The sequence below is a fragment of the Cricetulus griseus genome, chromosome 4 (assembly GCF_003668045.3).
Source record: "Cricetulus griseus strain 17A/GY chromosome 4, alternate assembly CriGri-PICRH-1.0, whole genome shotgun sequence".
Lineage (NCBI taxonomy): Eukaryota > Metazoa > Chordata > Mammalia > Rodentia > Cricetidae > Cricetulus > Cricetulus griseus.
Window position 1 is genome coordinate 193,897,559 of NC_048597.1, and position 11,537 is coordinate 193,909,095.

Here is an 11,537-nt window from a genome sequence, read left to right on the forward strand (position 1 = left end):
GCTGTGTCATGCCCTCACATAGAGAGACCTAAAAGCAAGGGGTCATGTGACCATGGCTGCAACCTCTGTAAGCATGAACCAAAGTAAAATTTTTGTCTCTATAGATTGTCGTATTTTACAATAGGAATAGAAAATTGACTAATACACATCTTCTGTGGTTTTTATAGAATGATATGACTTGCCCCCGTCATCCTCATTTACAGTAAACTTTTTATTTGGGAGTAATTTTATCCTCCAGGAGAACCTATAAAACAAAGATTTCTAGTACACCATTCCCTCAACTTTGCCCATTACAGAATCCAACCCAGGGTACCAATTACCCTGAGATCGTTTCCTCCCCGTGTTGTATGCCTATACCAAAATGTATGTTTCCATTTTTATGTTGATAGATACTTAGCCTGTTTCTAACTTTTCATTATTATACGTGATGGCATCGTGTGTCTATGTGTGACATTTTGCACACATGGGCTCTTCAAAGGGGTTGTCATAGCGTAGTAGTCACAGATACTGGAAAGTTCCCACTATGCTTTCTAGCTCTTAGCATTACCAGGCTACTTTTTTTTAAATGAATGAGGCAATTTATTAAGCCAGCATCCTTTGTCCTAATACCTCTTGTTGGGAACTGCCACCTGTCCCGCAATCCTGTCTAGATCTTCCTGTCCCTGAGGTGTTAACTTGCAGCCCCCATTTTGGTCCTTTTCCACCATCTTCAACCCCTTCAGGGCTTGGAGGACATGATGGGCCACACTCTTGGAGCCTGTGCTGAAGTGGCTGGGCCTGACACTGTTTGTCTGCCCTCCTCCATAGAGCTTGGTCATGGAGCCAACCCTGGCACCACTGAGTAGGTACAGGTGCGGTACTGTGGAAGCAGCTCCTGTGTAGATCCAGTTCTCAGCATAGGGGAAAGCTCTTTATGTTTGGCCAGCTTGACTGTGTCCATCCATTAGGGGACTTTCAGCTTCCTGAACATTTTGAAGAAGGCTGCCAGACCTCTGATGAACTCCTGCTAGTTAACGTCTTTCACAGTAACTCCAGGCATCATGCGGCCTCACAGCCGCCAGCCAGGGGAAAAGGCACGAGGCTACATTTTTAACCAAGGGTTTGAAGTCAGGTGAGAGGCAGGAAAATGATGACTTCCTGGAGAGCTAACAGGAAGAGAGGGGAAGAAGGAGGTGGGGATCAGAGATGAGTATTTATTTGGAATGCTTTAGTTTTCCTGTGTGATGTATTTTCCCAGGTTGCATGATAGTATTTTCCAACCACAAGTTATTCTTTTCCCAATTTATTCTATTTTTAGGTGTATTTATTTGTATTTTATGTGTATGAGTGTTTTGTCTGTATTGTTGTCTGTGTACTACATGCCATGCCCGATGCCCACAGAGGACAGAAGGCGGCATTGGATCCCCTAGAACTGGAGTTAGAGATAGTTGTCAGGCACCATGTGGGTGTTAGGGACCAAATCCAGGTCCTTGGCAAGAACAGTTAGTGCTTTTCATTGCTGAGCCACCACTACACCCCTTCCCAGTTTATTCTTGGTGTCCTGTAGGGAAAAAAGAGGTAACTGATCTCAAATATGTTTCTTAGAAAACAAATCATTTGGGGACTTTTCAAATCACGTCTTTTTACTTAAGATTACCCTTTTGTATATTAATATAAATTTAGCAGCTTTGTTTTGTTTTGAATTTTTGCTTTAATTTCATTATAACTTTGCCCCTTGTTTTGGGAAATCCCCATGTAGCTGAATTGCTATTTTTCTGATATCTATTCTCCACACGCCCGTGTTTAGTTGGACTAAGTTCATTTCCATTCATGCTGTGGCTGTGTTTAGATTCATCTCCATCACTTCCATTTCACTTAGGCTATGTTTATGCGGCTGGTTTTTAACTTTTTTGCAGATTTCTCAAATATTTATACTTTTTAAACTAAGGAAGTAAGAATTCTCTTCTGCCAGCCTAGTAGTTGCCCTTCATTGTTTTGAAGCATAGCTGTGAAACTAGAAAAGCCAAGGCCAACTATCATGGTAGCCTCTCTAAACAATACAATGATTCTAACATCTTAACTCCAAACACCTCGTATTATGCAAGTATTTTTGTCTACTATGATTACATTTTAAAAAAAAACTCTCCAAATTAGTTATCACAAATAGCATTGTTTTATGAATTATTTTGTTGAGGCTTGAACATGTTCTAAGGCCCACTGGAAACATAAATCTTTCTTGACTCTCACCGTGTTGCTCTGCATCCAGTTACCTTCTTCCTGGCATGTATCTTTTAGATGTGCTTCTGTGAGGATTTTTTGGTCAAAACTCTTGAGATTTTACTCACAATCACTGTTATTCTTGGTAGTGGAGGTGAGCACATATGATTCTGTGGGCAGACCTTCACACTTGGAAGATGGTTTATTGTCACCTGTCTTCTTCATTTGCTATGGGAAAGTCATTTCCAAGTCCAAATTTGTTAGTATTCAGGCATCTGTACTGGGCTGCTCTTAGGGTTCTGACAGGATATGTCCTCAGCTGGAGCCACCTGTGCACATTCACCTCGTTCCCTTTTAAAAGAGCCCAGTCCTCTCTCTCTCTCTGTCTCTCTGTCTCTGTCTCTCTGTCTCTCTGTCTCTCTGTCTCTCTGTCTCTGTCTCTGTCTCTCTCTCTCTCTCTCTCTCTCACTCTCTCTCTCACTTTTCCTCCCTCTCTGCCTCTCTACCTGTCTCTCTGTCTCTCCCCCCACCTCTACCTCTCTCTTCTCTTCTGCTACTCCTGTCTCCAGAGGTCCGTCTCCCTCTTCCCTCCCCCCTTTTCTCATTCCCTTTCCCCTAGTAAAAAAACCCTCCAGGTGAGGTCTCTCACACCATTTTTTAAAAATTACAACACAATAGACAGCCTACTTTCTTTACTTTTTATTTTCATTCATTTTGTTAAAGTGATTTTATTGAGGTTGAATTTACATACAATAAAATGTCCTCATGCAAAATATGCATGTTTATAAGCTTTGAAAATTCATAAACCCATGAAGCTATCACAACTGTAATCTATAATAACATCATAATCCAGATGTTTATCTGTTGCTCTTTCTAATGTATCCCATACCCCAAACCTCATTTCTCCCTCTATAGACCTGTAAATTAGAATATCCTTTCCTAGAATTTTCTATAAACTTATATAATCATTTTGTATTCCTTTTATTGGTCTCATAATGTACTTGAGAATCATCCTTTTTTATTGCAAGTCACAAAGCACATTTTCTAGTAATGTTTGCAGTTTTATCTGAAAATTTGATGTAACAGAATAATATCTATCTATCTATCTACTATCTATCTCTGCAATTTGCTGTCTATTGTCTAGCATCACAGTAGAGAAAAAAATCAAAACAAAAATTATCTTGTTTCATGAAATCCCTTGGGAATTGACAATATAACTTTATGGCTTTGGGCATTCTGTTTGTCCCATTGATCCATGTGTTTAACCCTAAGCCTTCCTACTGTAGCTTTATAATAAGTCTTGATCAGGTAGTATAATTTCTTATCCACTACCTCAATCTTAGTTAAGGTTACTATTGGTGTGTGTGATGAAACATCATGACCACAGCAAGTTGGGGAGGAAAGGGTTTATTCACCTTACGCTTTCACATAGTTCATCAGGACAGGAACTCAAGCAGGGCAGGAACCTGGAGACTGGAGCTAATGCAGAAGCCATGGAGAGGTGCTGGTTACTGGATTGATCCCCATGGCTTTCTCAGCCTGTTTTATAGAAGCCAGGACCACCAGCCAAAGGATGGCACCACCCATAATAGGCTGGGCCTTCCCCCCTCAATCACTAATTAAGAAAATGCCCTGCAGGTTTGCCTGTAGCCTTATCTCATGGAGACATTTCCTTAATCGGGGTTGTGTCTTAGGGTTTCTATTGCTGTGAAGAGGCACCATGACCAAGGCAACTCATAAATGAAAACATTTAACTGGGGCTAGCTTACAGTTTAAGAGTCCATTATCTTCATGGTGTTGGCAGGCAGGCAAACATAGTCCCGGAGAAAGAGTTGAGAGTTCTACATCTTGAGCCACAGGCAATGGGGAGTATGATGGGGAAGTACTTCTGTGTATATTTATCTTATTGATTGTTAAATAAAATACTGTTTGGCCAATGAGACAGCAAGTAGACGGGACTAGGAGTCAAAGAGGATTCTGGGAAATGTAGTAGAGAAGTGATGACCCAGACAGGAAATGACATAGCAAGGAGACTCATATTTAAGCGAAGGAGAAACAGGAAGGGCCCCTTTTTCCGTTCGCCTCCTCCAGCGGCAGGATGTGAGCCACCGGCAAGGAGGGACGCCAATAAGGCGTCCGATAAGATAAGTTTTATAAAATATATAGATGTATGATAATTGAGACTGAGCTAACAAATGAGAATCCTAGTCATTGGCCAAGCAGCATTGTACCTAATACAAGTTTCTGTGTATTCATTCATTTGGGCCTAACTTGGGCAGGCGGCTGGCGTAAAGCTTACACATGGTGGTGGGGCTCAGCAGCTTTTGGCAGAAAGATTTATCGTAACAGGAGTAAACTGAGTGCCACACTGTGCATAGCTTGAGCATAGAGTCCTCAAAGCCCACCCCCACAGTGACACACTTCCTCCAAAAAGCTATACCTACTCCAACAAACCACACCTCCTAATATTGCCACTCCCTATGGGGGCCATTTTCTTTCAAACCACCACATGTTCCCTCCCTCTGATGACTTTAACTCTTATCAAGTTGACATAAAACTACCTGCTCCCCTAAGAGGAGCACTGGAACACTGCTGTGGCAAACTTCATTCATGTCTATCTTCTCAGTGTCAGAAAGGTTGTATCTAACTTGATGGACTGAATTTGTTCATAGAACTTTTCCAAAACCAGTGAGCTTTCCAGTCTTCTCAAGATGCCAGTAAATGAAATGGCAGTCCAGTGGTCAACCCCCAAATGGCCACTGCTTGCCCTTATGAAGGAAGGGCTTGTTCAGTAAAACCAGTGTAGAACATGCTGCTTGATGAGCACAATCAGAAAAAAAGTTACCAGCTATTTCTATAAGGTACAGACTCATTGTTCTTTAATATAGGGCAATATCTACCTGGTGATATGTAATTATGCTGCTAAGTTAGGGTGTACTCTCCTCCAAATGGGGCCGTAGACATAGCATGACATGGGCTTCTCTGAAGACTCCACTAGCTACTCATTCTTGCTTTTTCCACTCTCATAGCTCTGAGAGAAGTCAAAGGCATAACCTGTGAGCCAGTAGCTTACCTTTTCAATGTCCTAAGACCTGGTTTTTTCACCTTTCAATAAACTTCTTAGTTGAAAGAAAATTACCTTCAAAGTCTTAAAGATGCATTATCTCAAATTAGGCTGAATTGAGATATTATTTCAATTCATGCCAAAACCACCAGAAAGGGTCATTTGGAGGGCTGAGGAGAGGGTTTAGTGAACAAAATCTTTGCTGAATAATTATGAGTATCAAATTCAGATCCCCAGGACTCATGTAAGGCCTGGGTGTGATAGTTCATGCCTGTAATCCCATCATTTGGGTAGGCAGAATCAGGTGGAACCTGGAACCCATAGCTAGATAGTCTTGTTGAAACAGTATGCTTTTGATTCTGTAAAGGACCCTGTGATTGTTATGTTTTTATTTTTTTTAAAAAAAGGAAAAGAGAAGGCTTTAAGATGAGACATGTTGACTAATTTATTATACGGGCCCGGCAGAGTATGGAGACCAAGAGAGAAGAGGAACAGGGGTAATGGCTGACTGCCATGGCTGGTCACCATAGAGGCAGAGAGAGTGCATAAGTGAGAGAGAGCCAACAGAGAAAGTAGAGAGAAGAGAGAAGCAGAGAGAGAAGTTAGAGCTTTTAAAGGGAAGACTGCGCATGTGCACTGAGGTTCCACGCATGTCCAGAGTCATCATGGGTGACGGGTGACGTGGCGATGATGTAGCACATTTTCTTGCGCATGCCCTGAGTATTGTCAGGGGGTGGGGTCTGTCTCTTAAAGAGGTAGAGCCGATCAGCGTCAAAGCCTGAACCTTTCAGTGGTGGCTAATCTTGGTTGTCAACTTCAGTTCATCTGGAATGAATGACTAAAACCCAAACATCTGGGCACAAGTATGAGAGTTTTTCTTGGTAAGATTATTTGAGTTAGGAGACACATCCTGAATTGGGATCATCTGAGGTCAGAAGACCCACCCTAAATTGAGGTACATCTGGTAGCCCACATAAAAGGATACAGAAGGAAGGTTTAGTTTTTTACCTACTTTCTCTCACTCTGGTTAGCAATTTCATCTATCCTGTTCTCCAGACATCCCTTTTCTGGTGTTAAAACCTCCTTCTTCAGGATAACAGTGTAGGCTGAAAACTGGCAGCTCTCTAGAACTTCCCTGGGACTCCAGCACCACGTTGAGACCACTGAGACATCTAGTTTCATGAACAACTACCAGATCCCTTGACCTTTCAGTAAGGAGACAGCCACTGTAGAGAACCCTGGCTAACACAGACCCTGTCTCAAAAAATAAATCAGGAAAGACACTTGACGTCTACTTCTGATCTTCACATATCTGAGGGAGTATCCTGTGCACTACACAAACATGAATACACATACATCTCACACACACAGAGAAAGAGAGGGCCATTTGGCTTGCCTTCCTTTTCATTAAACAAACAACAAAGATTCTCTTAGGAAAGACTTCCTCCAGATTCTGGGCCTGGAAATTTGCCTTGCTTACTGGCAACTGGCAAATGGCAACTGAAACTTAGATGAACCTGACTAACCCAGAGTAACCCTTATCATCTAATAGCTTCTACATTTCCCCACATAAACTCTTTGCCCCATCACTAGAATTTCCTATCATGGTTTCACCAGTGTCATAAGGCAGAACTGTGACACTGGAAGGTTCCAACAGATCAGATTGGGTCACCTCCATTCTCAAGACTCCAGACAGATGGGAGGAGGTAGAGCAGGACAGATACTTATTTAATATAACTACGCCCAGGTGGGACAGGAGGACCAGCATCTTCATTCTGCCTCTTGGAATCAGAAACGAGATTGAGATGTTATAGGGGAAGGATAAAGGAAATATGCTTAGTCTAGTGTTTTAGTAAAACTATATCTAATTTGTGCTTCAATACCAGTTACTCCCCATTTTGTGTATTCAACTACCAAATCTGTGAGGGAGACTAAAAGGAGAGCCAATAGCTGGGTCCATAGCCTCGAAGGACCAATTAGGTAGATGGATCACAGGTAACTGACACTCTCAAGGGGTTCTACAACTCGTCGATGACCTGTCCCCTTGATCAGAGAAACCATGGAAACCCAGAGGTTGGACTCTAGCAGTGTAAATTCTGCAAAGAAAAGAGTTAACATGAAAGGAAACGTCCTCAATGCTGCCAAGGGAAGCCTATCAGAAGGAGCCTGACTTATTTCAGTAGATGGTAGAACTGAGAAGAGGAGATCTTAAAGGACCCAGGATCTTAAAGGACAAAGTCGCTCCTGAAATCAACTGCCTCAACTGAGTTTGACAGTGAAAAGGAAAATGAGTCACCCGTATGGTGTTCAAAACCCAATAAGAAAGCACAGTCAACATTCCAAGGAATTCTATTCCCCAGACATTAGGCTGAAGTCCATCTGAAATGTTATATGGAAAACTATTTCTCACAAATGATTTTTTCTTACAATAAACTGCTGCCCAGATATAGAACATCATAGCTTTCACTCAATTTAAGCACTGTAGCACTCCTTTTCTCTAGAATCCACTGTTTGGCTGGAACCTCCAGCCCACCCTTGCATGATTCAGAAAACCCCATTCTTGACTCTCTCCAAACTCCAACCAGTCAGAGAGCCTCTTAACACAGAAAAGGCATCAAAAAGCTCAGTTCCACATTCTTGGTGGTCACTACAGCTTCCTCCCCTGAAGTTTCCAGCCACCCAAGTGTCCACCTAAGTGCCAAGCTTTGGACCATACTTGAGCACAAACCCAGCTTGTGGTGGACACAATATCCGCCCCTCACCTACAACCCATAAAATCTCCCTGTTTTTGTTTGAGGGCACAATTTCTCTAGCCTTGATCTCTGGGACTGCAGACATCACTGGAGAGTTGCTCTGTTCAAATATATGTGTTGTTATACCTTTTCAATTCTCCTTAATCTGGCTTCCTGTGTTGTCAGGGAAAACTTTGTGGGTGGGGGGAGGAAAACATATTACCCACCTGGGAGGGACTTCACATTGTGATCCAAGACACTTCACCAGCTATCAGCAGGCCTGAAAGTAAATCCTGGGTTTGTCACTCTTGAGGCCAAACAAGGAAAAACCTGGGGAGGATCTGGATAAGCCAGACATAGAAAGATGTCCTTATGAGCCTATGGATGGATTCTAAAGGAATCTGGATATTTTAAAATGTCTTTTGTTCTGGACTCTCCTGGTTCTCTGCCTAGGATTGTAATGCTGACCTTTTATATGAACTCGTTCCTGCTTCTGGCAGGATGGATTTATTATCTCTGCCAAAGGGCTCAATTTCACTTCTCCCTGATTCTTCTCTAGCCTTTAATCTTCCCACGTATCCTTAGCCAGACAAAGACTTTATTTCCTCCCTTCACTGGGCTTTTATACAAATACAACCATGGGTGCACTTCTGAAGTCCCTTCAATAGGACCACTGGAGTGGTGCCCCAACTGCCACACCAGAATACCCAACTCGGCTCAAAGAGCCCAGATCAGTCATTGCCACAAATCCATGAAGGTAGCAAGGGATACCTCTTGGGATGTGGAGAACAAGAGACAGAATCAGGTCAGACAGACAGAGGCAGGGACCTGAAAAACAGTTTTGATTCTTGTCTCTGGCCAGGAATGACAGAATCATTCCAAGCAGAGACACTGAATCATACCTGGTTTTGGTTCTGCCCTGGCCAAAGGCCAGACATGCCAGAAATGTTCCATCCAAAGGCTCTGTGCGCTACAACCCATCAGTATGGAAAAGCAAAAGGATACTTCATCAGCGGGTGGTATAGTTAGCTTCACCTGTTAATTTGACACAACCCAGAGTCACCTAGAAAGAAGGAAGAACTGCCTGCATCAAACTGGCCCAGCCCTTTATGGGAAGTACCATGCCTAGGCAGGTCCAGTAAGTAAGCAACATTCCTTCATTTCTTCTGCTTTATTTCTGCCTCCAGGCTCCTGCCTTGAGCTCCTGACCTGGCTTCCCCAGATGATGGACTGTAACTATAACCCTAAGGAAACGCTGTCCTCCTGTGTTGTTTTTGGTCAGGGTGTTTATTACAGCAACACAAAGCAAACTATGGCAGTGGGTCAACTGGAAAGACTAGCTCGCACATGCCTCAGTCCTTTCTACCATAAGCCCCATGAAAGGTCCCTAGAATATCTGCTCAATGACACCCCATCTCTGAACCCTTCTTCTGCTATATAGGTGCCCCCCCACCCCTCATGGACTCCTGCATGTTATCTCTCTCTCTCTCTCTCTCTCTCCATCTCTTCTTCTCTCTCTCTCTCCTTTCCTCTTGGTTGTGGTGTGTGTGTGTGTGTGGTGTGTGTCTCAAGCTCCCATCAATGAACCCATAACAAATTCCTCTCTAAAAGGGCACCCTCCCTGTGGTCCTTGAAATTCATTCTAAATTATGAGTCAAGACCCCAGAACCATTGGAAGTTTTGAGTAACCATGAGTTTCCAGCATGCTACCTCCTGAGTTAAGCCCATCTGAGGCTAGAAAGGCTCTGTCACTTGAGGACCCTGCTTTGCCCAGTGTCAGTAGGGCGACTATGAGCAATCTGTACTTCAGTTTCTTGGGCTTAGCATTAGAAACACTAGGGAGCACGTTAGAATGGGATGCTATTCTGGGTATCCAGGAAGCTACATTTTTATTTAAATCCCCAAGTGGTCCTGACAAAAGCACTTAAATCACCAATTGGTGAAAATTATCCTAAAAGAATTCACGGGAGGGTGCTTTTAAGGAAGTGCTTAAAATTGCCCATTCATTCATCTGGCCAGTTTTCAGCCATGTGAGACAGTAGAGTAGGAAGTATCATTCCAGTTTACTGATGACAAATTAGAGAGGTTAAGGTACCTCTGTCAGTGTCAGAGATGGAGAGATACCACAGGCCTCTGCCAGGAGCCCAGTATGCTCTCACTTGCCGTGTCCCTCCTACAGAGGACCTTCTTCATTCCTGTAGGTATCAAGCCAGGGCAGCAAGAAGGCATACATGCAGAAGGCACGCGGACGCCATAGAAAGAGGTGATAGCAATTGGTCCTCTGTGTTTCCATCTTTTCCTTACCTTGTCCTCTCCACATCCTCAGGCTCCTCCGTCTGAAGAAGTGGAAGAGAGGAAAATGTAAGTTCAGTCTTCAACTGGTATCATCACAGTTCAGAGCAGAGGTCCACTACTGCCTGGGCTACGCTTTTAAAAGTAAAGAACACACTTCTCAAAGGTTCCCTCAGCAAAACCTCTCTTAACACTCAGTGCTCCTGAGTTTTCCCGCAGCCCCATGAAGTGTTGTCAGCATTTTCTACCTATTCAATTCTACTGTGATTATAGTAATCCCTTTCCAAGGGAGCTTATCTGACAGAAAATTATACGGCAGGGAAATTGCTCTGTATCTTTTCTAAAACCGAGAGAAATTTGAGTATAAAGGGAGCTATTTATTTGAGAAGATATAGGAAAGAGCGTATGCAGAAATTGAAGGTAGAGGTTGCCTGAGAGGCCAGAATGACTCTAACATTAGCTTTTCATCCCTGTGACCACTATTTCTGTTGCTTCCAGGAACTCATCTCACTCACTGAAATACACAAGGATCATAGAGCATGGGAAAATGCTACATAAAAAAAAAAAAAATCCTAGGTCTCTTGACTTCAATCAAGTCAAACAATTTTATCTTATTAAAAAATTGAAGGAAAGAGCTAGTAAATGGTTTTTGTGCTGATTGTTTCTCATCAACTTGATACAAACTAGAGACACCTTGGGAAGAGAGAACCTCAATTGAGGGATCTCTTCTATGAGACTGGCCTGGGAGCATGACTGTGAGACATTTTCTTCATTGCCAATTGTGGTGGTTTGGATAATGGTCCCCATAGGCTCGTATATTTGAATGTCTGGTCTCCAGTTGGTGAACTGCTTGGGCAGAATTAGGAGGGTGTGGCCTTGTTGGAGGCAGTGTGTTTATTACTGGGGGTAGTCTTTTCAAGTTTCAAAAGCCTGATGCTGTCTCTCTGCCTTTTGCTTTTGGATCAGGATATAATCTCTCAGCTACTGCTCCAGCACCATGCCTAATGGCCTGCCACCGTGCTCCCCAGCATGATAATCATGAACGTAAGCTCTGAAACCATAAGCAACCCCCCAATAAAGTGCTTCCTTCTGTAACTTGGCGTAGTTGTGGTGTCTTCTCACAGTAATAGAACAGTAACTAAGACACTAATTGATATGGGAGGGCCCAGCCAACTAGAAATAGAACTATCCCTAGGCAAACAGGCCTAAACTGTGCATCAAAAGGAACTCAAAAGTTGCCAGCGGACCGTGCC

At 43.0% G+C, this 11,537-nt stretch overlaps 1 pseudogene; it reads right to left on the reverse strand.

The window, feature by feature from the left end:
* Window positions 1–602: 602 nt before the first annotated feature.
* LOC100750666 lies at window positions 603–1,039 on the reverse strand (annotated as a pseudogene).
* Window positions 1,040–11,537: the final 10,498 nt, after the last annotated feature.